Source organism: Sciurus carolinensis, chromosome 9, assembly GCF_902686445.1.
Source record: "Sciurus carolinensis chromosome 9, mSciCar1.2, whole genome shotgun sequence".
Classification (NCBI taxonomy): Eukaryota; Metazoa; Chordata; class Mammalia; order Rodentia; family Sciuridae; genus Sciurus; species Sciurus carolinensis.
In genome coordinates, this window is record NC_062221.1 from 17,886,255 (window position 1) to 17,910,847 (window position 24,593).

The 24,593-nt window shown below is 41.6% G+C and overlaps 1 long non-coding RNA gene and 1 other non-coding gene across 2 annotated transcripts; one reads left to right on the plus strand and one right to left on the minus strand.

The window, feature by feature from the left end:
* LOC124993184 (uncharacterized) lies at positions 1-24,593 on the plus strand. The gene is made up of 4 exons (XR_007110262.1): positions 1-341; positions 3,273-3,393; positions 4,861-4,976; positions 23,860-24,593. It is a non-coding gene; the product is annotated as an uncharacterized LOC124993184 (long non-coding RNA).
* Positions 4,005-4,077, minus strand: Trnaa-cgc (transfer RNA alanine (anticodon CGC)). The gene has a single exon. It is a non-coding gene; the product is annotated as a tRNA-Ala (tRNA).

The following is a 24,593-nucleotide window of genomic DNA, read 5'->3' on the forward strand; positions in this document are numbered from 1 at the left end:
ATGACACAGGAACAAGTGTGGCGGGCACCAGGGGCAAAAGCGACGTGGCAGGGCTGACCAGACTTTGAAGATCTCTAGTTCCCCGGACTTCCCACCCTACACCCCACTTACTGCCCTTAAGCACCCTCCTCGGCCCCACTTTGAAAGGTTGGCCAATTCCAGGGCTGGAGTCACCTTTAAGTGCAAGGGGGCCTCCCGAATACGCAGCTGCGACTTAGGGGATCCGTCGTTACTGGAAACGAAGGCCTCTCGCGTAGCCTGCTTCAGCCCGTCCAACTCCGGGCTGCCCAGGCGCCATCCCCTTGGGTCCGGGACCAGGACCCTGCAGCAAACGGCCGCAGGTGAGTGGCTGGAGGTCCCTTGAGCTTCCCGTCTTGTGAGGCGAGTGGAGAAGTGCAGCCGGCCGATTGCAGGAGCCGGTCCCTGGGGTTTGAAAGAAGGCGGGCGAATCCGGGCCAGCGTCGCCCTCTAGGAAGGACGCCACCGCCCTTTGTTGTCTGGGGATGGAGTTGTGTCAACCCCACGCAAAAACCCCGCCTCACTGAAGGGATGGAGACAGGGACCCCGCTCAGGCCTTGGCTCGTGGAGGGTGACTGCAGGTGCCCTGGGAAGCGGAGGGCTGGGATCCCTCTTGGAATGCCCCAAGGCAGGCACGCGCGGCGTCCGGTTGCCATGGTAGCCGCGGGCGGAGCGGGCGCAGGGCAGCCGCGGGGCTGGGAAGACCGCGGTCGAGCGCAGCCAATCCACCTGCAGAGCTGGCGGCGGAGCAGCGGGCAGCCGCCACCGCGGCGCGCCAGTCCCAGCGCTCCAGGCCCGGGGAGCCTGGGACCCAGAGCCAGAGCCCCGTACCTGCAGCCGCCAACCCAGCTTCGGCTCTGCTTCCTGCCCCGCTGCGGAGTCCAGGTTGAGTGGCCTCTGGGTCCCCAGCCCCTTTGGGACACAGGGGAGAAGCCAGACACGCGCAAGAATTGAAAAGACCCTTTTAACCGACTCAGTTGTACCCTGCGAAATCTGATACTTCCAGAACAAGCTGTTAAATTTGGGCTAAGAAATCCATCATACCTTATATTTAAAGACAAATTCCACTCTCTTTACAACCTTGAGATAGGATATGATTCTTATTTCTAGGTGTAGAGGTCAAAGAACCTTCTCTTTCCCCTTTGGAGTATTTGCATCTGAGAAATGAACCGGCAGTGGATAAATTATCAGAAGGAAAGGCACGCATATTTCCCACACGCATCGCAGGAGAGGGAATACCAGGGTCCCTTTTGATGGATCTAGTCTCTACTCTTTACGTAAATAAGGGATCTTCAGAGAGAAGCCCTTCCCTACATTTGCTGCTCCCCAGGTGCACTTTGCAGTTCAAAGTGGCATGTTTTGGGGTATCATTTTCTGAGCTCCAACATGGGAATCAAGTCCGAAAACCAAGGTCCGAGTCCAAAAAATTCTGACATGAGTGTAGAACAGCATTGTCCAGTAGAAATGTTACTTAAGCCACATATGTAATTAAAATTTTCCTAGTACCCACATTAAAAGGCAAAAAGAAACATTCTGTTTAACCCAATATATAAAACATATTCTGTTGAACATATTCTGTTTAACCCAATATATAAAAGACATTTATTTCCATATGTGATCAAATTAAAATATTAATATATTGAAGTGATTCCCCCCCATATTGTCTTCAATCTGGTCAGTGTTTGACCATATGACATGTCTCAATTTGCATTAGCAACTGTTCAAGGGTCTAACTCCCATAGTGGTCAGCAGAGACCTTGAACTTGGAGCTTAATTCCAGTTACTCTCCACTTTGTCTAGTCCTGGATTGTCTCATTTGAAAAAGTGTGTGGGAAAAATGGTTTTGGGATTGTTCTCTTTAGATTTTACCTCTAAAATGTTATTTGGGCTACAAACTATTTTCTGTTGGCAACAAGCTAAAGTCTCTCATTTCATATTTGGTTTTTCTTTTCTCTTTGTATTTTTTCCAGTGCTGGGGATCAAACCCAGGACCTTGCACTGCTAGGCAAGCACTCCACCTCTGAGCTACAACCCTAGTGCCTTATTTTGTTTCTTGTAATCATCAGAGTGTTTATTACATACATACAGAATTATATGAATTGTTCTTACTTGATAGGTAATGGCATTCTCATTTTAAATATGAGGCAGTAAAAATACAGGAACAAACATTGTATCTTTAACTTGCTTTTGAGTGAAATAAGTGCAATTACAGAAAGATGCAAGAAAAGCAGAGCAGAATCCTCTGGTAATGATTTTTGGAGAAATTGGAATTCACTTTAGGGGATTGGAGAAGAATTTATACCAAGACTGAAGCAATCAATTTAGACAAGTACATTACGGGGATCATTTTATTGTAATTAACCTTCTCTTTATTAGCTTTGGGATTTCCCATAAAGAGACACATTACTCATTTTACTATTATGTCTATTTCTTGGGTTTCTTATATCCTGTAATCTCATCTTTATGAGAAACTTATTTCATCTAGGTGGTGTTTTGGTTTTGTTTTGGTTTTGTTTTGGTTTTGCCACATGGAAACGGTTTCTGTCTCATTTTAATTGAAAAGAGAGAAGTGAGCCTGCGGTTTTTATGAACAAGGAAGCAAAGGCAGATTCCCTGAAATGGAGTGATACGTACAGTTCCTTGAAATTGATTAAAATACTTGCCATGGCTGTGGGTGTGCTTCACCTAGGATGCAGAATACCCTGTTTTGCCACAGAACTTGGAAATTAGCATCTGCATATTAGAGAACTTGGGGAAGGTAATATACTATTTGAATTGAAAAGGACAAGAATCATTTTGATTGCCATTGGAATCTGAATGCTTCCCAAGCATGTCTCTATGTGAGGGGATGGGAAAGTGTGGGTCACAATCCAATTCAAATTGTACAATTTGAATTTCAATTGTAGGAAATCTGTCTGCAGGTTTACTTTCTTAAATCCCCCAACTGCTTTCCATTGTAATTTACTTTTTTCCTGGTCCTGATTTATAAATTGTATAGTAAATATTTTACTAGCAAACCTCAGTCCCTGTGGAAGAAGCTTAGGAGTACATGAATAACATAATATGTACTTATGGACCAGATGTTTTAAAAGATGCTTTGGGAGGCTGGGGTTGTGGCTCAGGGGTAGAGCACTTGCCTAGCACTGTGTTTGATCATCAGCAACACATTAAATTAATTAGTTAATTAATTAATTAAAGGTATTGTATCTGCCTACAACTAAAAAAAAATTTTTTTTTAATTAATGTGCTTCCAGAGATATAAATGAGTAAGATGCAATTCTGATATCCTTGTCAAAACTGAAATCCAGAGAGAGGAGTCAGATGATTATTCAAGCAGCTCTGATACTTGGCAGAGGAAGGCAGAGATCACAGCAGGTGTGCTATGTAGCGTTAAAGTCTTCTGGTTATTCTCTTGGAGTTCCACTGACCATTTCCCCCTCCATCTTGTGTGCCAGACCTTAATCCTTGAGACTCCTGCCAGTGGCTTAACACCAAACTTCTAGTTGCTTTTCTATACTGATGAAGAAATAATACCCTACCTCATGTTCCCTCCACCCCACAACCTAGCATTGTCCTGGCATTTTAGAATCTATGGCTCACATATTCTTACACCACAGTTCCTGGATCTTTCATAGATGGTGATTTTCTACCATGTTACCTGGGTGTCCCTCTCCGTTTACTTAGTTCTTCACCTCTGAAACCTTGACCTCAAAGGTCACTGTGTTCCGTCCAACTTTCTCACACTTCCTCACACCTTCTTCTGGAAATTGGTGAGCTCTCCAGACCCTGGGCTCACCCACCCACGCCCATGGCAACAGTCTCCTGGCCACTATAAAACCAGACTGTCTTCCCTAGTCCTGGATCCTGTGGTCACCCCCATGTGGATCTGCCCTACTGGCTCATTCATGGCTATCCAATTTGGCTAGACTTTTTTCTTATTTTAAGTACACTGATAAAAATTAGAACAGTATTTTTTTTTTTTGGAGGGGGGGTACTGGGGATTGAACCCAGGGCCTTGTGCTTGCGAGGCAAGCACTCTACCAACTGAGCTATATCCCCAGCCCCAGAACAGTGTATTTTTAACAAAGACAATTTAACATTACCTCATTTTGTCTCTCATTCCTTCTGCTTTTCCAAAGTTTGTGTTGAGGGCTGGGTGTGGGCAGTTCAGTGGTAGAATGCTTACCTAGCATTCGTGAGGCCCTGGGTTTGATTCTTGGCACTGCAAAGAACAGAAATAGGAAAATACATGAGATTTATGTTAAAAATAAACCTTTTAATCAATATGATATTCATACCTGTATAAGCACACAGTTCTGAGCATTATTAATGTACAGGCCAGAGCATTGTCAAGTGAACCTACCACCAAGGTCAAGAAAGAGCATAACCCAAGTAAATGAATAACATAATATGTACCTCTGGACCAGGTGGGGGTTTTTGTTTGTTTGTTTGTTGTTTTGTTTTTTGAAACAGTGTCTCACTGAGGTGCTTAGGACCTCTCTAAACGACTGAGGCTGGTTTTGAACTTGTGCCCTCCTGCCTCAGCCTCCCAAGATGCTGGGATTACAAGCATAATCTCAGAACCCTCCTCCTTCCCCTTTCAGTCCTTTCCTTCCTGCTGTCGCGATTTCTGACAATGTATATTAGTGTTGATCTTTTGTATAAATGGAACTTCACAGTATGCCTTTTTTATAACTTATTTGTCGTTGTGTTTGTAAGATTGTTCATGTGTGCCTCTGGTGTATTCATTCGCACTGCTGTCTAGAGTTCCATTCTGTGACTGTACCACAATCGATCCATTCTACTGATGGACATTTTTCCCCATGTTTTGCTGTTTTGAAGATGCTGTTTCGACATTCTGGTGCCATGTGTTTTAGCGCACGTGTGCATATCTTTCCATGCCTGCGAATGGAATGAATTCACTATCCTTTCTTCTGCTCGAGTACCTCCACTTACAGGTAGGCAGTTTTGTCCAGGGCAGGGGTTGTCCGAATAAGGCTTGGGGTACGCCCTCTGAAGAAGGAGCGCTGAGGCCTTGTTAAGGGAGTAAGCCCAAGTGCTTCAGGCTCCCTGCCCAGAATAAAGGAATGATTCCCTCTGATAGAGGAAATGTGTAATGTAGAGAGAGCAATTAGCACTGCCTGTGGAACCAGGGAAACCTCAGAGAGGAGGAGGTGGTGGGCAAGGGGTGCTTTGGTAAACGGCTGGGGTGCTTTTGAAGGGAGAGGGTGCAGCAAGGACACCTGCAGGGAGAGTACAGGCCAACACTAGTGTTCAGCAAGCACAGACCTACTCGTCTCTGATTTCCCACCATAATGAGCCCTAGGCCTGGACAGTTTCTCAGTGTTTCCATCTTTAGTACAAGAAGGACTTAATTTAGTCTCACCTCATTTCAGTTGCCTTTCATCATGTTAAATCTTTTTCTCTGCTCTCTGAAATGCGCCTTCCTACATCTCTAGTGGACCCTCTTCTCCCCTTCTCTTATATGAAGACACTAGAAGTTGTGAGCTGTGTTTTCCCTCCTTTTCACTCAACAGATCCCACTGTTTTTTTTTTTTTTTAATCTCCTTGCCTTTAGGCACCCAGAATTGCTGGAGTGCTGTTTTATTTTGTTGTAACAAAGCACTTTGTTGACTGCTTAGATCTCAAGACAGTTCATGAAGTTGCCTCTTTCCTAATCCGTAGCTCCTGTCTGCACCGGGTGAAAGGCCCTCACCTGTCCCTTCTTGAATTCTACGGTGGGACAGCATCTTTAAAATCCCTGTGTTTATGATGTCACATTTCACAGCACATTTAGTATCTTCCTGGGATAGGTAAAAACACCCAAAAATGTGTTTTGAAATGTCCCTTTTACTTTGGTTCCTCAGTGATAGAACAAGATAACCATCCTTCCTTTAGCCAGTATTTGTTGGATGCTAGACTGAGTGCCTGAAAATTCGCCATGCTAAAGGGCAACAGTGATACTCAAGGCCAGCAGGGTCTTGGGCTTCAAGGTCAAAAGTGAAGTTGTCACTGGGAATAGAAGTTGGGAAGGTCACAGAATAAAGAATCAATTTCAATAAAGCAAGATAGGTGCTTACAATGGTGGCATCATTGGTGATCAGAGTTCATAGAAGAGTCCTGGCTCAATCCATATACAAGCATGAGGAATGCTTTCTAGAAGAAAAGTATACCATAATCATAAGAGAAAGTCTAAAAGGTGGGCCAGAACAGAGAAGGAGGTATCTTAAAGGTGCTCAGTGGAGAAGAGCTGGCCAAAGCATAGTGGGAGTGGGAAGAAACTAAAGGTAGGGAATGTCTGATCATACAGAGCCTTGAAGGAGAATGGTCTGAATCAATGGGCTGTTTTAGAGGTTTTCAAACATGGTGGTGACATCTTTTAAAAAAATGTACAGTTGGGCATGGTAGTACATGACTGTAATCCCAGTGGCTTGGGAGGCTGAGGCAGGAGGATCACAAAGTCAAAGCCAGCCTTAGCAACTTAGCAAGCCCCTGTCGCAAAATAAAAAAGAAAAAAAAAAAAAAAAAAAAAAGGCGGGGGGTCGGGGGGGGGGTGGTTGGGGGTGTGGTTCAGTGGTTAAGCACCTCTGGGTTCAATCCGTGGTACCAAACAAAGAAAAAAAAATGTTTAAAAAACACTGTAGACAAAGTATGGAAAATGGATTCAAATGAGAGAAAGGAACTCAGGGAAGCCAGCAAGCGGGCCACCTCTAGGCCACATGAGAGAGTAGTCTGGATATAGATAAACAAGTGGGGATACATTAAGGAGGAAGAATTAACAGGACATAGTATTTGAAGGAAAAAGGAAGTAAATGAAGATCCCCCTCTTTTTAAATTTTATTTCCAGGTTTGTACAAAATGGATTAGTGAGGCAGCCTCTTCTTTTGTCTGTGATCTTAGGCAGGAATTGATGGTCAGAGGTGATGGAGGAAGATCACATCACCAAATTAAAGAATTCAGAGAAATGTAACGTTGGGCTGAGCAAACAGTTTGATGTCACTGTTCCCCTGGCCCCAAATCAAGCATGTTGGTTGAATGATAAAGTGGCCCCCTATTTCTTGTGCTTCAGGGTCTTCCAGCCCATCTGTACAACCACTGGTGGTTTGTGCAGCTTGTGCGGTTCCCTCATGGCTGTCTTTATTGGGTGTGGATTAATAAGCACACCCTTTTCATTGTTTTCTGAATTTCCGATGTATTTAAATCCTCTTGAGAGTTTTTTGCTGAATGCTTTAAACTCATGTCCAAATGAGCAGCATTATCTCTTCCATGATGAAAAAGTTTATCACTCTGAGGACTGACGAGCAGTCTGTCTGTATGGGTCTGATCAGGCTGCTATGAGAAAATATCGGAGCCTGAGTGACTAAGCAACACAAGTTTTTCTCATAGTTCTGGAGACCAGGAAGTCCAACATCAGGGTGCCAGCATTCAGTAACTGGAAGGCCTCCCTGGCTGTCCACAGCTTCCATCTTGCTGTGTCCTCACATGGAGAGCGCTCTGGTGATTCTTTCACTCTTATGAGGGAACTAGCTGTTGGTTCGGGGCTATATTCTTTTTATTTATTTATTTTATTTTGGTACCGGGAATTGAACTTAACCACTGAGTCACATCCCCAGCCCTTTTATATACTTTATTTAGAGACAGGGTCTCACTGAGTTGCTTAGGGCCTCACTAAGTTACTGAGCCTGGATTTGAACTTGAGATCCTCCTCCCGAGCCTGAATTACAGGTGTGTGCCACCGTCTCTGGCAGTTCAGGACTATATTCTTATGACCTCATTTAATCTTAATCACTTCCTTTAAAGACCCTATCTCCAGTAGTGGGGTTAGGGCTTAACAAATGAATTTGGAGGTGGTTATAATTCAGTCTATGGCATAGTCCAAAAAAAGTATTTTTATTATATTGGTATATTTATTATTAAACATATTGTATGTTCAAGGTCTAATTTGATTAGCTGATTATCTTTGCTGTTGGGTGAATGCAATTAAATCTGGATGTGGTGATATCTGTTTGTGCTAATATTAACATGGTTGGAAGTAGATTTTACTACCCAAAAGTCAAATATCAGTAAAATGCTTTTGCTAGAGGGATTGGTTCTAGCCCGGTATATTTGCCCCAATTCTTGTCTCAGGTAAGTGAACTGGGATCTCTTATCCCAATTTTTCTATCTGTGATCAGATATTTAGGTTGCTTTCAAGTGTTTTGCTCTTACAGACTGCTTCAGTAAATAATATCTTTGCATGTGTATGCTTTTGCCTTAGAGAATACAGGTGCAATTCCTAAATCTCCAGTTTGCACATTTACATTTTGCAGGCCTTCTGTTGTATTGATAATAGTTCGTATGGATTTACACTCCATGTATGCCAGAGTTAGTTTTCAATATTTTTGCCAATCTTGGATTTCATTAAATTTTTTAATCACTGTCTGCTTTATACGTGATATATGGTGTCACATTGTTTTAACTTATATTACTTTAATGATGAATACAGTTGCATATTCTCTTGTTAATCGTTTTGAATAGACTTTGTCTTTTAGAGTCACCTTGCTTCACAGCAAAATTGAGCATGAAGTACAGAGAGTTCCATTGTACCTTCTGCCCCGACCCACGGACAGCCTCCCCACTACCAATATCCCCTACAAGAGTGGTTCGGTTTTTAGAATGGGTCACATATGTTGACACGTCATTGTCACCCAAAGTTCATAGATTAAAGTTCACTCTTGGTGTTGTAGATTCTACTGGTTTGGACAAATTTATAGTAACAAGTATCTACATTATATTATCATAAAAGTTTCACTACCCTAAAAATCCTGTGCTCCACCTCTTCATTCTTCCTCCCTAGTCAAGCCCAACCACCACTGATCTTTTGAATGCCTCTCTAATCTTCGCCTTCTAGAGAATGTCTGTATTGGAATCATACAGGACATGCCTTTTCAGATTGACATCTTTTCCTTAAGTGAGTGTAAGATTCCTCCAATTCTTTTTATTTTATCCATTTATTTATATGTGGTGCTGAGAATCGAACCCAGAGCCTCACACGTGCAAGGCAAGCGCTGTACCACTGAGCCAGAACCTCAGCCCCCTCCAGTTCTTTTCATAAATCATTTTGCATTTGACCGCAGTGCCTTGGAAGGAATGCCCTGCCGTATTTCATGTCAGGAGACACGTGATGTCCATTTGTTCTGGTGAGAGTAACTTTGATCAATTGGTCAGGGTGCTAAGAAATCTCCATTATAAAGTTACCCCTTTTCCCACTGTAATTAATAAATGTTTCGTAGGAAGATACTTTGAGATTATGTGAAATATCCTATTTCTCCTCATTCTTGGATCCACCAATTTTCAGCATTTCACTGAAATAAGTATTACTGTGGTTTTGCTAAATGGTGCCAAATGGTGGTTTTTCAAACTTAAAATTTTGGGTTTTTTTTTTTTCTCCATAGCTTTTCTGTTTTTCTTTTTATTTTTCTGTAAGACTTTTCCTCACTTAAAATATTATTAAAAATTCTTCTGTTCACTTATTTAAAAAAGCATAAAATCTCATGAGCACTTTCTGATATACTAAAAATTTAAGATTACAGAAGAAAGAGAACACTGAAGATCTTTCAGATTAACAAATAGTTTAAATTTGAAAAAGCTACTTAAAGAAATGCAGTCATAGGGCTATGGTTGTGGCTCAGTGGTAGAGCACTTGCCTAGCACACACATGAAGCCTCAGCACCACATAAAATAATAAAACAATAAAATAAGGGAATTATGTCCATCTATAACTAAAATTTTTTTTAAATGAAATGAAGTTATGTTATCACTTCAAAGCATCTCTCCCTGCCAGTGATCTCCAGTGATGCTTCATTCTTAGGGTAGAAACAGGTCTTCCCAGATGGAGGAGGTGACATCAAGAGTCTTTTTTTTTTTTTTTTGGAAAACTTTTTATATTTTCTAGGAAATATATATATGTATATATATATATATATATATATATATATATATATATTCAATATGATCCAATAATTCCAATCCTAGGTATGAAGTGTTATATATGTTAAGCAAAAAAAAATCACAGAAATGGTTTTAGCACTATCTGATAATAGTAAAAACTGAATAAAAGCAAAATGACCATTGACAGAACTGAAAAAGTGTCATACACTAAAAAAGTACAATATACAGTAAAAGAACATGCAACAAAAACAATGAAATATCACTATATGAACAACATAGATAAAACTCACAAACTTAACACAGCAAAAGGAACCAACCACAAAAAATGCATACTGTACACTTTCATACATATCAAGATACAAAGCATTTAGTACATATGTGTATATACATACATACAAACTGTTTAAATAAAATACATTTCCAAGTCTATGTAAATTTTTGAAAATATATTTCTATACTAAATTACACCAAGTTCAGTGGTTTAAATAAGAATAATAAGAAAAGAAGTATTAAGCATTTTAAAGTTAACTAAGAATGTGTACTTATGAGAATAAGAAAGTTCCAGGTATTAAAACATACTATAAAATAATATGGCCAAAATAGTATGATGTATGCAGGTAAAACTAATCTTTGGTATAAAAGAGACAGGGATCATGGCTACAGATGAGGGGTAATAAATGAAATGGGATTTTAAAAATTTTATTCAACTGCATTCTACTCATACAGGTATGTTAACACTGCAGATACTCACTGAGTTGTAGGGTGGTGGTTTGGGTACTTCACTGGGTAATCCATGTATATTAACAAATGTTCATTGTATCTGGTACAGTACTAAGAAGATATATGTGGTACATATTCTGCATATCTAGCATATATCAATAAAATTTACCAAAAATAAACTATAACATAGCTTAAATCACATTCCAATATGCATGCATGTTAAGGGTTCCAATAAACCCTTAAGAATGGAAAATGATAAAACCCAGAAGGTTTACATAATATTAAGTTAAGGGCTGGTGTTAAGGGCTCATTGACAGAGCTTGCCTAGCTTGTGCAAATTTGGGGGTTTAATTCCCATAACTGCCAAAAATTAAAAGATTTACATTCAGATAATAGAAAAAGCAGATCTGATGATGCAGGTAGGATACCAAAAACTTACTAAGAAAGTTCTATGAGACCTACAGCTCAATGGTTGATGAAATGGTGGACTGTTGATCTTCAACTTTTCCAGATATCCATCAGATATTCTGATATCTGCAGATAGGGATAACCATTTCTTTAAACCCTGTAGGTGACTGGACTTCATCAGATAACTTCCCAGAAGCTTGGACACTCTCAACATCTGATCCCATTTTTAGATATTTTTGAATAATATCACTTGTTTACTGGGACACAGCCAGGAGGTTTGGTCCTTCTGCTGCATCTTTTGGGATACTTCTTCCATGAGAAAAACTCTAGGAGGTTGGAAGTGGTGGCAAAGTCCTTTGATCCCTGAGTCAGGATTGCAGTGTCTTGAAGATGCTCATCTGTATTTCATAGGGATATTCATGCTTTGGTTTGTATTAATTTTATCTTCATTGTTCCCTTGATTCATAACGCTGACCAATGAATAATAGAGATTGGATATAAAAATGCTTCTAGGAATATGGCATAAAAAAATCCATGCACAGCGCCCGGAAATAATGCAGCTGGAGTCCTGCAGCGCCCACGATCCGCGGTCGCCTGGGCTGAATCTTGCCCACTACTGCGTGCTGGTCTGAGGGTCTTCTGTGCTGAACTAGGCCCCTGAGGGTTGGCACTAGGGTCGCTCTGGACCCGCCAGTTCAGGGGGCATCGCGCTGCAGCCAAAGAGTCGAGCAACCCAAGCGCCCGGGTGGGTAGGCCGCAGCAGCTGCCCCTCGGAATGACCTCCGCAGCGGAGCAGCAGAACTGAAGAGGGCGTCTGGAGCCCTCAACCACCCAGGGGAGACTGTCGGGGACAACCGCTGGGCCCTGACTTCTGGCTGCTCTCACTGATAACAAAGAGCGTGCACCCCGTACAGGCGCTTCAAGGAGTCACCGCTGCCGCCATGGCCCAAGCGCAGACCCGCAGCACCTGCCGCTGGGGCCGCTGCTGCGCCCGCAGTCCGCAGTCCAGATTGGTGGAGAGAGGTGACTCTGCCCCTGGCCGCCCCCTCGCGCTCTTCTATTTTCTGACATCAAGAGTCTTGAGCTCCTGTCACCATAATGCTTAGATGCAAGTCAGACTGCACAGATGAGAAGCTGTGTAGATCCAAGTGATTTGGAAATTAAAATTCACCAGAAGGAGAAAACAGGGATATGTTATTTGTCACTATTATTATGGGATGTGATTTAGCTTATTTATATACTCCAGCGTTGAGTATGGATTATCTAGACTCTGCAAATACTTGAGGCTTGGTAACATGCTAAACATTCCATCACATCGTGAATATAAATCTGAATAAAATTATAAGAAGATTTGATATTTGATTTAGTTTTTGAACCATGTATGAACTTGCAAGTCATTTGTGAGTTAATCACTCACTTGCTGCATGAATAATACTGGATAGTATTAGCACAGAACCCCCACAGACATTGCATGAGACCAAGTGTCCACCTTTTATCTTGTACAATTTGCACTGCTGCGAGCTTCAAGTCTTGCAAAACTGCCCCTCTGTGAAAAGAGGCCCTTTGCTGTGACTAGGAGACCCAATGTGCAACTGTTTCATACCATCTTGAGATTTTACTTCATTTCTAATGCAACACAGTGAAGCACAGTTGAATGTTGGAGATGGTGTTTGAAAAAGAAATCCTGAAAGCCATTTAAAGATCTATTTAAAATTTCTGAAGCAGTATACTTGTAAGAAAATCTCAGAATAAAGTAGAAATGGGCAATCATTTTTCTTAAAATCTCAACTCTCAAAAATAATTGCTTTTAACAGTTTGGTTTATATCTTTTTGAATCATTTTAGTATACAGAGGTAACTATTTTGTAAGGCAGTATTTTAAAATAAAAGGAATTTTATATGTCAAATAAGGAAGAATAAAAAGTATATCTTGAAGACTAAGTTTCTCTTTATTCAGATGATTGTAGTTTAGGAGCTAGGAAGAATCACTGAGGGCATGAATTAGGAAAATTTGAATTTTTATTCATTGTGATGTTTAATTAAAGTCATTTAACTTTTGATTCTACAAAACAAAAGCACACAGAAACCTGAACGTTTTCATTGTTATGTATAGCAACTTTAATTCATTTATATATTTTAACTTCCATATTTTAGGGCTATGTCATGATTCACTTTTAGATGGACTTTCCATTCTGAAATGTATTTAGATTATTTTTACTTGGTACATAAAGTATTAATACCTGGCCAAATTAAATGCAGGCAACAAATTTTAGTGGTCCTAGAAAGGAGTTCTTAGGGGATAGCAAGCATTTCTTCGGGCACATGAATACATAATTTTTTCCCAAAATTTGTCAAATGTATGATCCAGCCATCAGCTCTTTCCCACTATATGCCGGGAGCCACAATAGAAGACAGGGGAACACAGTTTCTCCCAGGTCTAATGGAGCTAATGAGTTAATGGTTAATCAGGAGATGTGTTTTTAAAAGTCCCAAGAATATTGGCGAGGATGTGGTGAAAAAGGAACACTCATACATTGCTGGTGGGGTTGCAAATTAGTGCAGCCACTCTGGAAAGCAGTGTGGAGATTCCTCAGAAAGCTTGGAATGGAAACACCATTTGACCCAGCTATCCCACTCCTTGGCCTATACCCAAAGGACTTAAAATCAGCATACTACAGAGATACAGCCACATCAATGTTCATTGCTGCTCAATTCACCATAGCCAGATTGTGGAACCAACCTAGATGCCCTTCAGTTGATGAATGGATAAAGAAACTGTGGTATATATATACAATGGAATATTACTCCACAATGAAGAATGATAAAATTATGGCATTTGTAGGCAAATGGACGAAATTGGAGAATATCATGCTAAGTGAGATAAGCCAATCTCAAAAAACTAAAGGAGGAATGATATCGCTGATAAGCGGATGAGGACATATAATGGGGGGTGGGAGGGGTTAGCATTAGGTTTAGGGTTAGGTTTAGGGTTAGGGATAAGGAGAGTGGTAAGAATGAAGGAAAGAAGGACTGTATAGAGGGAAAAGAGGGGTGGGAGGGGTGGGGGGGAAGGGAAAAAAAAATAAACATCATTGCCCTATGTAAACGTATGATTACACAAATGGTATGCCTTGACTCTATGTACAAATAGAGAAACAACATGTATCCCATTTGTATACAATAAAAAAAAATAAAAAAATAAATTAAAAAAAGTCCCAAGAATATAAGATAAGGCATTCATAGAAAGAAGAAAAGAAAAATCATTATGGAATAGAGAGAGAGAAAAAAATGCCCTAGTGCATGAGGTGGGAATGAACTACGTTATTAGAAGTGATAGTCAATATTTAATCAGAGATTTACATGTTTAGTCAGGAGGAACCCTGTTGTGTATACACATAAATACCTGTCAAGCACAGAGAAGAATGAGTGAGGAATGGAGACAGCAATCTATTATTTGAAAAACAGCATCAAACTGTCATTGTGGAGGCTGGGGCTTTGGATTGATTTACTGTTCATTTGCTGTAATGTGTTTATTTTTATGGTGGGAGCAGGGGAGAGGGAGGGGGAGAGAAGGCATCCCTCCAGGTCATCCCCCAGTCCTGATGGCCAGTGTCAGGTTTATTTTATTTTTGCAGTGCTGAGAATTGAACCCAGGGCCTCATGCATGCTAGGCAAGTGTTCTACCTCTGAAGTACACCCCCAAACCTACGGTAATAATTTTAAACACTTAAACTATTTCTAGTGTCCTGAAATATCTTGAAAAATAAAGCTAACACATTTTTCCCTTGGATAAGAAAAATAAGAAGTGACTGTTTGTTTGTTTGTTTTAATGAAAATTCATTAAGAGTTTGAAAATAAGTGAAGGCATATTGCTGTGTGCCAAAAGACCCTAGCCAGTAGTCAGGAGAGCTAGTTTTTACCTTCTCTTTAGAATTTTCTCTGAGAATTGAATAGAATCTCTTCATTTCCTTGTGCCTCAGTCTACCTTTACGAAACATAAAAAGATTTAATTATCATTAAACTTATCAGATTTCATTCTGTTCAGAATTTGGGGCTTTAAACTTTTACTTTCATTGCTCAAAGAATAAATGAAGTCTCTATGATGAGTAATTGGGGTATTTAAAACAAAGGAGATAGAATATGGCAGAAAGAATATTAAACTGGAGAAGGCCATTGGACATCAGCTATTCAACTCCCTTGGCATCACTATTTTTCATTCTTAAAATGAGATTAAGGACTCGGGATGTGGCTCAATGGTAGGTGCTTGCCTAGAAGACCTGAGGCCCTGGGTTCCATCCCCAGCACTGCAAAAACAAAACAAAACCGAAAGGGATTAGACAGTTGCTAGGATATTTTGTAACTCTATGATGGTTGAGAAGTAGATAAGAAGCCAGGCATGGGGTAGTGACTGAGGAGGCTGAGGCAGGAGGATCACAAGTTCAAAGTCAGCCTCAGCAAGGCCCTGTCCCAAGACAAAAAAATAATAAAAAGGAGTGGGGATGTGGTTCAGTGGTAAAGTGCCCCTGGGTTCAGTCCCCAGTAATGAAAAATAAAATTAAATAAATACAGAAATAAAAATTTGTTTTGAAAAAGGAGATAAATATAAACTACTTTGTAAATTGTCAAAGACTGCAAAGTTTATTATTCTTCTTTAGATAATGCTTGGTAATGTACAAAAGCATTCTTAATCCCTTCAAATTGAGAAACTGACAGTTTATATTTCATAAATATGCCTCTAAAAGTTTATTGTGGGGGACTTTACACAAAATGTACAGTGGCTACCAAATACACAAGCTTGGCTGACCAGTTCTCTATTTTATGACAGCAGATGCCCTCATTCTATGACCTAAAGTCTCCTGTTTTGGGACACTCTCGAAGACCCACTTTTTGATGGAAATACTAACTGCTAGAATTGCCTCACATAATCCTGGAAATAATCAGGGCAGTTTTCCCTGTGTCAGTTTTTACCTTCCTACTTTTGTTTTAGAGGACCAATTCGGGGCAGGGTAGAGAAGTGGTTAGGCACTGGGTGCCAGAGCCATCCTGAACACTGTTCACATCTAAAGGATGAATATCAGAGCAGACAGAGATTGGGAACAGGAATACGTGTCTTTGTGCCCCTTCTGGTGTGATGGGCTGACAGATCTGACTCCATGAGAATGTCATAGGCCAGTCTATAAGGGAAATGACTAAACAGACTCCATTTTGCTCTGAGACTCCATGTTATGTAGGAGATAAGCTTCTCCCATGGGAACACCCCGCCTCTGTGCCCATCATCAGTTACTTGGTGTGACATGTTTAATCATATACAATGGCAACTTCTATGTAGTAAAGAATTGCTCTCTTTTGATCCCTATTGCTCCTAAACAATGTACCATGTGAACAGTGATTGTGTGGATGTTAGTAACCATTCTTTAGTTTGTACCTAGGTAAGGGTCATTTTGACCCACTTCCCCCTCTGTCGATGATCTCATGATGTTAATGTGTAATTTCGAATCATAGCAACAGACACTTATGATTAATGTGATTTTTGGTATAAAAACCCCTACAACCCTGTGGTCGGGGCTGTTCTCCCAATAGCCATTTTTTGGGGCATTGTGTGAGACAGTCAGTTGGCCAGCTTAATAAAGACTCTCAAATTTGGACCTCTCAGTGGTTATCGGTCTGTTCTTAAGTTGCACCCCCTAACCCTGGCAACTTCAGGGGTTGTCTAGATTAGTACAGGGGTCTCCTGCTGGCAGCATCATTGAGTGGGCATGCAAGGGGTCCTGGTCCATTCTAAATGGTACTGGCTAAAAATGTTTCCTATGGTGTGAAAGTAAGTGAACCGGAACAAACAACCAGAAAAAGGAATATGGTAGCATTGGAAATCCTGGCTTTCTATGTCCACATTGAATAAATGTGGAGTTGCCTTTTATTTATTTATTTTATAAGAGTACAACAATTACATCTATCACCAAACATATGTAAATAAAAGCACACTTCCGGTAAAGAGACATTATTTAATACTTTGGCAGCTAAACTCATACATGTATGTTCATTTATTTTTTATTTATTTTAGCATTGCAAAATAAAAATGTATTGATTTATTTCACCATGAAAGCTGCAGACATCTACTGATTTGTAAAATTGCTTAGAAAAGTCAGTCACTCTGCATGTAGTTCTCTTCATTTTAGATAACTTTCTTTTTGATAAGTGTGTAAGCAGGTAAAATTTAGCAATTGGTCTGAACTCTCATCCCAACCTGGGGATGCCTGGGGTGATTGATACCTTCTTTCCACACTGCTCTCCAGGAAGTATCGAGTAAAGAGAGAGAGAATGTTAAGTGGCTCGTCATATACCGAGCAGATCATATCTGTTTATCAGAAATCGGTATTGTGACACTTCTGTTTGATGGGACAGGTACAGTGGTAGAAACGAGATTGGCACACATTGCTGGAAGTGTTGTGAACAAGCATGTTCCTTCATGTACACGTTTTGTGTGTGTGTGTGTGTGTGTGTGTGTGTGTGTGTGTGTGTTGGATCCTGCCGGACCACATATCTTCTGGGTAAATTTGCAGGTTCCAACTGAAGGGATCATTGCAGCACAAGGCAGCACATATCCCAGAAGATATGTGCTGTGGACACATGGAAGTCTGTCTGTCACCTGGTTGTGAGCAGCGTGTGTAGCGACGGTTGCCCGGACGGACGGATGCAGAGTCTTCCTTGCTCTTTCATATGCATAAAAAGTGCACGTGGTGCAGCTCAGTAAAGAAGCAACGGTGGGCAATGAGAGCAATGAGTGCTGCCTGGGCTGGGCAGCACTGATGGCACATAATGTGGCTAAGCATGCTCACGACAGCAGCCATGACTGCCTCGTAGCAGGAATGGCCCTTCCACATTAAACTTTCGACTCCAACACCTAATCCTCAGAGTTGATAAGCGGAAAGCATTGATGCAGTTTCCTACTTCATTAGCTCCACAGGGGAATCGTTGCAGCCAGATAAAACTTGAATTCAATCCAGGGGACAGAGGAGGGGATAAACTGCAGATAAGACTGCAGATAAGAAAACAAAGTGAGCCAGGTTCAGTGGTGCACACCTATAATCCCAGCGACTCAGGAGGCTAAGGCAGGAGAATCCCAAGTTCCAGGCCCTAAGCAATTTAGTGAGACCCTGTCTCAAAATAAAAAATAAAAAGAGTTGGAGATGTGACTCAGTGGTTAAGCACCCCTGGGTTCAATCCCTGGTACTGCCCCACCTCCCCCCAAAAAAAGAACAAAGCAGGAAGTGACTGAAGGGAAGCAGGAATGATTAATAGAGCTTGAGTAACCCTTATCTGAACCACTTGGAACCTCAGGTTTTTTTTTTTTTTAATTTGGAATATTTACATACACATGGTAACATCTCAGGGATGGGACCCAAGTCTAAACATAGAATTTATTTACATTCCATATATTATCATATGCACATAGGCTGAAGGTAATTTTATTTATTATTTTCAGTGTGTCTGTATTTTTATTTTCTTTTTTACAGTGCTGGGAGTCAAACCCAGAGCCTCATGATTGCTAGGCAAGCCTTCTACCACTGAACTATACATCCCAGCCTCATGCCTGAGTTTTAACAGCAACCTATCACATGGGGTCAGGTGAGAAATTTTTGACATGTGATGTGATGTCAGGGCTCAAAGAGTTTTGGATTTTGTGGCATTTCAGATTCTGGAATTGCAGATTAGGGATGTTCAACTTTTACTCTGATCCAGATGAGGCTGTCTCCAAACCACGCAGGAATTTCTCGTGACCCTTTCTCCCGTGTTTTCAGATGAGTCAGGATTGTTGTTGGGAGGATACACCAGAACTGTTTTCCCTTGAAAGTGAGAATTGGATGGAAGCTTCTCTGTTGGCTTGGATCTGGGAATCGTGCCTGGATAAGCAGGGGGAGAGAGGATGGATTGCCCTCTGGTGAGTCAGCAAGTGCTGCTCCGCCCGAGCACTCATCAAGGTGGCCGTCAGCGCCTCTGCCTGGTACTTTGATTCTTCTGTGGGGAGTCTGCAGGTGGTGCCACCGTGGCATTGCAGGGTGAAGAGAGTTCTTTCACGAGTCCTGTGTGCCTTGTGGCTGTGGACACATGGAAGTCTGTCTGTCACCTGGTTGTGAGCAGCATGTGTAGCTACGGTTGCCCGGAGGGACGGACGCAGAGTCTTCCTTGCTCTCATATGCATAAAAAGTGCACGTGGTGCAGCTCAGTAAAGAAGCAGCGGTGGGCAATGAGAGCAAAGAGGAAGTTAGTGTAATGACCAGGAATCACCAGTGCCTTCCCCTGGAGTTCTGCTGCCGTCCGCTATTGAAACTTTTTGGCATAAAATGCAAAACATGCAATTGTTTTGAAGAGCAGAACATGCAATTAGCAGTTTCCTGGAGAGGTGGTGCACTGGACTCCACCACAGCACAAGAACACGGTGACAGCAGCCTGTGTGGTGGCTCAGCCCTAAAGGTCACTGCACAAGGAGGTTTGGCAACATCGCAGGTGCAGCTCTGTGCCTCTCCATTCCAGGGGGCAGGCCTCCAACAAGCAAGGAGGATGTGGGCCACACCACTGGGGGATCAGGAAAGGTCCCGCCTCCCCTTTATGCTTGACAGGTCCCCCCACCCCTGCCCTGCTGGGAATGCAGACCAAGCACATCCCCAGGTGTCACTGTCCTGACAGGGGGTTTGTAATGAATAATTCTGATAACAGGGACATTTCCACTGAGTGCAGTTAGAGACCAATTAACATTCTGCATTTACATTAACTGAAATCATCTGGTGAGCAGTGTTTTTTTATAAAAAGGTAAATCTGAGGTCATATTCCAAGTCTCCCTGGGTTACTGCAACCCACCTCAACCCTGGACCAACACCTTGGCTTTGCATACTCCTGCTGAACTTAAATGAAGGATGACATTCCTAACATAATACTAAGGCATGCTAATCGCATGGGTCGACTGCTTAGTAAGTGTGTGTGCACATCCTTCAGACACCACTCCATTCCTCTTTTTGTGTGTGTGTGTGTGTGTGTGTGTGTGGTGCTGGGGATCAAACCCAGGGCCTTGCAAATCCTAGGCAAGTAGTCTACCAGCTGAGCTACATCACAGCCCCACTCCAATCCTCTGCCAAGTAGGTTCCCTTGCGCTGGTTGGAATCAATCTTACTCCACAACCTTGGCCCATGGCAGCCAGTGATGAGATTTCTGCCATTATAGATTCATTCTGTTTCTTCTAGAATCATATGAATAGAAAAACACAGAATGTGCTTTTATGCCTTTCTTCTGATCCGTGTTGTTGGGTATGTCAGTAGCCTTTTTTATTGCCGAGTAATATCCCATTGAATGACTACAACCCAAGTCTGCTTATCCACCCACCTTTGATGTGCTATTTCCAGGGTTGGGCTACTGGGAGAACCTGATGAGTCAAGTGTGGAGCTGTGCCAGGAACAAGTGGGTAGCCTGCCGTGGTCAGGTTGCCCAGTGAAGGAAGCACCATGAAGAGCCACAGGATACCAGGACAGGGGGAAGCGGCGATCAGCTTTTAATCAGCTGCTTTTTAGGAGAGTTTAGGAGAAGGAAGGAGTGGAGTGGGTGCCCTCAGGAGATGGGCCAGCTAGTAGTCGAGTACCCAGTAAAGAATTCGGAGTGCGAGGTGTGTCTAGGGCCAACAGGGGAGGGCAGCAGCCATGGATATTCCACTTTGGCTCTCTGATCTGGGGGAGATGATGTTCGCCACAAACCCTGCAGCTGGTTTTATCTGCAGCTGTCTTCCTCTCCTGGAAAATGACAGGACTGCTTCTTTTCTTTCTTGCTCCAAGCTCATTTTCATTCTTTGAGCCCTGTGTGGTTTTTATTTATTATTAATATTTTGCTACTATGAATAAAGGTGAATAGATTTTACATTTTTGCACTATTATGAACAACATTGTGGAACACCCATGTAAACATCGTATCTATTTCCCCTTTTCTTGAGATTTACTAGGTTATATGAAGTGTATGTTTAAAAGCAATGGTTGCAGTTTCCCAGGTTGGCCGACAGAATTTGTCATATCAGTGGTCATCTTCAATGAAGGTTGTCAATCATGATCTCACTCCTTCTCATGCCCACCCCCCAGTACTGGAGGTTGAACCCAGGGGCACTCTACCACTGAGCCAGTCCTTTTTGTTTTATTATTTTGAAACAGGTCTCACTAAGTTGCTGAAGTTGGCCTCGAACTTGTGATCCTCAACCCTCCAAATTGCAAGGTTTAGAGGTGCACACGCACCCCTGTGCTGGGCTTCCTTCAAACACTTCTTGATTTTCCTTAACAAATTAATTTGTGTTTCTCCCTTTCATCGGTTACTACTTGTACTTTCTGATAAGGTAACAGCTGCACTTAACTACCTTTCTGATTTTTAAAGTGCATACTTTATTTTTCATTAACATGTCATTGTAGACGTTATGCCTTGTTGATTTTTCTAGGTGAACTTGTCTCTTTTTCAGACTCATCAGTTGCCCTGGAGACAATTAACTGAACTCTTTAGTTTGGAAATTATTTCATCCTGTGTCTTCAAAGAAATGAAGTTTATTTTTTTAATAAAAATAAACTAGTGTCTAATAATTTGTTTATTTCTTTGTTAGTTTTTCCTGTAGTCGAGGGTTGTATCTTAGAGATAGAGTTGTAATTTATCTAGACAGCAATGATTTGATATGCATTTCTGGCTTTGGCAAAAATCAAATAAGCAACATCTATGACGAGACATTGCTTTAATTAAATTTTACTTCTCTCTGAATTTGATACATATTATAGAAACACAATCAATGAACACTGACAGTTTGAATCTTGCTCTTTGTCCTGATATACAATTCATTGTGTCAGTAACTCTCGAGTGATGGACTTCACCATCTGAAACTCCTTCCAAACATGCTGAAAATCTCTTAGTAATTTGTATGTTTTATTCTTTATACTTAAGTGTATATGCTTATGACTAGAAAACACCCCACTTTTAATCTCAGAGGGTTATTTGATCATGCCCCTTCCACCCCAGTACTGAAGTAGAATTATTGAATGTCTGCCCCACAAATCTAGTGGATATAAAAAATAAAAGGGAGGGGGTGGGGTGGTAGCTTAGTGTAAGAATGTGTGCTTAGAATGTATGAGGTCCTGGGTTCAATCTCCACACCCCCACAAAAAAGAAAAAAGGAAAATTCTGTTATTTTAAATGTAACTATAGGCTCTATATATGTGTCATTTTTTGTATTATGAATTCTATGATCTGGCTGGGTGTAGTGGTACATGCCTATAATCCCAGCAGCTCCAGGAGGCTAAGGAAGGAGGATTGAAAGTTCAAAGCCAACCTCAGCAACTTAGCAAGGCCCTAAGCAACTCAGCAAGACGCTGTCTCTAAATAAAATATTAAAAAGTTCTGGGGATGTGGCTTGGCATTTGTTAAGCACCCCTGGGTTCAATTCCTGGTACCAAAAATAAAAATAAGAAAACCCCCAGAATCCTCTGATCCAAGAATAGGTCCCTTCCCTAAGTAACAAAACTGGAACATAATTTTCAAATAGGAAATAATGTTTTCTGTGGGGTGTTTATCTACAGGAGTGATATCTGGTTAGTGAATCTCAGTACTAGAAACCAGGTCTGCTGCCTTAGCTTATGGAACAAGAGAAGACAGAACTGCTCTATATGTTAATAAGAAAAACTCTCTTTTCTGGGCGGCTCTCATCAGTAGAAGATGCTTCATTTAATGAATTTTATTTCACTGTCCCTGAGCATAGTGTTGGTCCACGGGAGCATGTGTGCACATATGTGAGTGTGTTCCATACAGTAGTTCTGACCTACTGAATATACTGAAGGGATGAGAAGGAAGACCGTGGGGCCTGAGGCGGGAACTCGGTTAGTCCATGCTCAGGCTTGCACTGAAGGACCAGGCTTAGCTCAACATCTCTACCATTTCCCCTCCAGTGTCCACCCCATTATGGAAACTACAACTAAAATTGCATTTGCTAGATTCCTTTGTACCTAGGTTTAGGTGTGCGAAGACCCAGCTGGGATACTGTGTGCATTGTTAGATTGTTCCTTTTTGTAGTTGAGGTTCAGCCAATTAGATGTTTTTATGTGACAGTTACAAGATGGCAGTGAGGGGCTGGGGGTATAGCTCAGTTGGTAGAGTGCTTGTCTTGCAAGCATCAAGGTCCTGGGTTCAATCCCTAGCATGGCCAAAAAAAAGAAAAAGATGGTAGTGAAGCAAAAGTCATGTCACTGGCTGATCCATTTACTTTTAATCTTTATTGGCACACTCTGTATGGAACACTATGCACACGTTCACAGCCTATTGTTTGCTGCATTCCAACAACGTTATAGACTTGTATGACCAGCAGTAATATCAAAATGTATAATCCCTCACTCCAGAAAATGCCTGTCTCTTTCAATACCCCACCTCTGTGTCTTGACACCTGTTGATCTGCTCCTTATTACCATGTGGTATTTGTCTTTCTTAGAGATTTTAAAAAGTGGAATCATTTGGTAATTAAAGTCCCTAAGAAGTTAAGTTTGGGGACTGGGGTTGCGGCTCAGTGGTAGAGCGCTCACCTAGAACGCGTGAGGCCCTGGGTTCGATCCTCAGCACCACATAAAAAGAAAATGTATTGTGTTCACCTACATAAAAAATACATTAAAAAAAAGTTTAAGCTTGAGTTATCTTCCTAGGTGAGCCTTTAGAAGAAGTTAGAGATATCTGAAGTATGGGAGAAATTCTGCTGTTGACTTTTCTTTTCTTTCTTTTTTTTTCCTTCTAGTTCCAGAATTGGAACCTGGTACCTCATTGCCTGCTAGGTAAAGCTCTACCACTGAGCTACAACCCCAGCCCCTGCTGTTGACTTTTAAGGAGAGAATTTCCATGCTGGAGGGAAGAGCACAAGGCAGGGAATGCCAGGTGATGTCTGGGAACTGAGGCCACCTTCCTGGTGACAGCCAGCAAGAAAGCAGGGACCTCGGTCTTAAAACCCTAAGGAGTTGAGTTCTGTCAACCACCGTGTAAAGAAGAGAGGACTTTGAACCTCAGATGTGATGGAAGACCTGGTGAGACCTGAGACGGGAACTCGGCTGTTCCATGCCCAGCCTTCTGATCTATACAACTGTGACTGAATAAATGAGCACCACTTGCAGCTGCTGAGCTTCTGAGGATCTGTTGTGCACCAGCAGAAAACTAATAGAAAGTTAGTGCATGAAGTTTATCATCGAATTGTTCCCTTCTGTTGGTGATGGTTTAGTTAGCTTTCGCTTCAAAACAAATCGCCACCAATTCAACCTCTTAAACTAGCACATACTTAACAGTTTCTGCGGGTCAGGATTCTGGGCATTGATTTCATGAGCTCTCTGATTCAAGGTTGCTTACATGTCTGCAAACAAGATTATCAGACAGGACTTCCAGCAAGGAAGGTCAACATGGGAAGGTCCACTTCCAACTTCACTTGATGTTGTGGTTTGCAGGATTCACTTTGTTTTGGTACTGTGGGTGAACCCAAGGGCA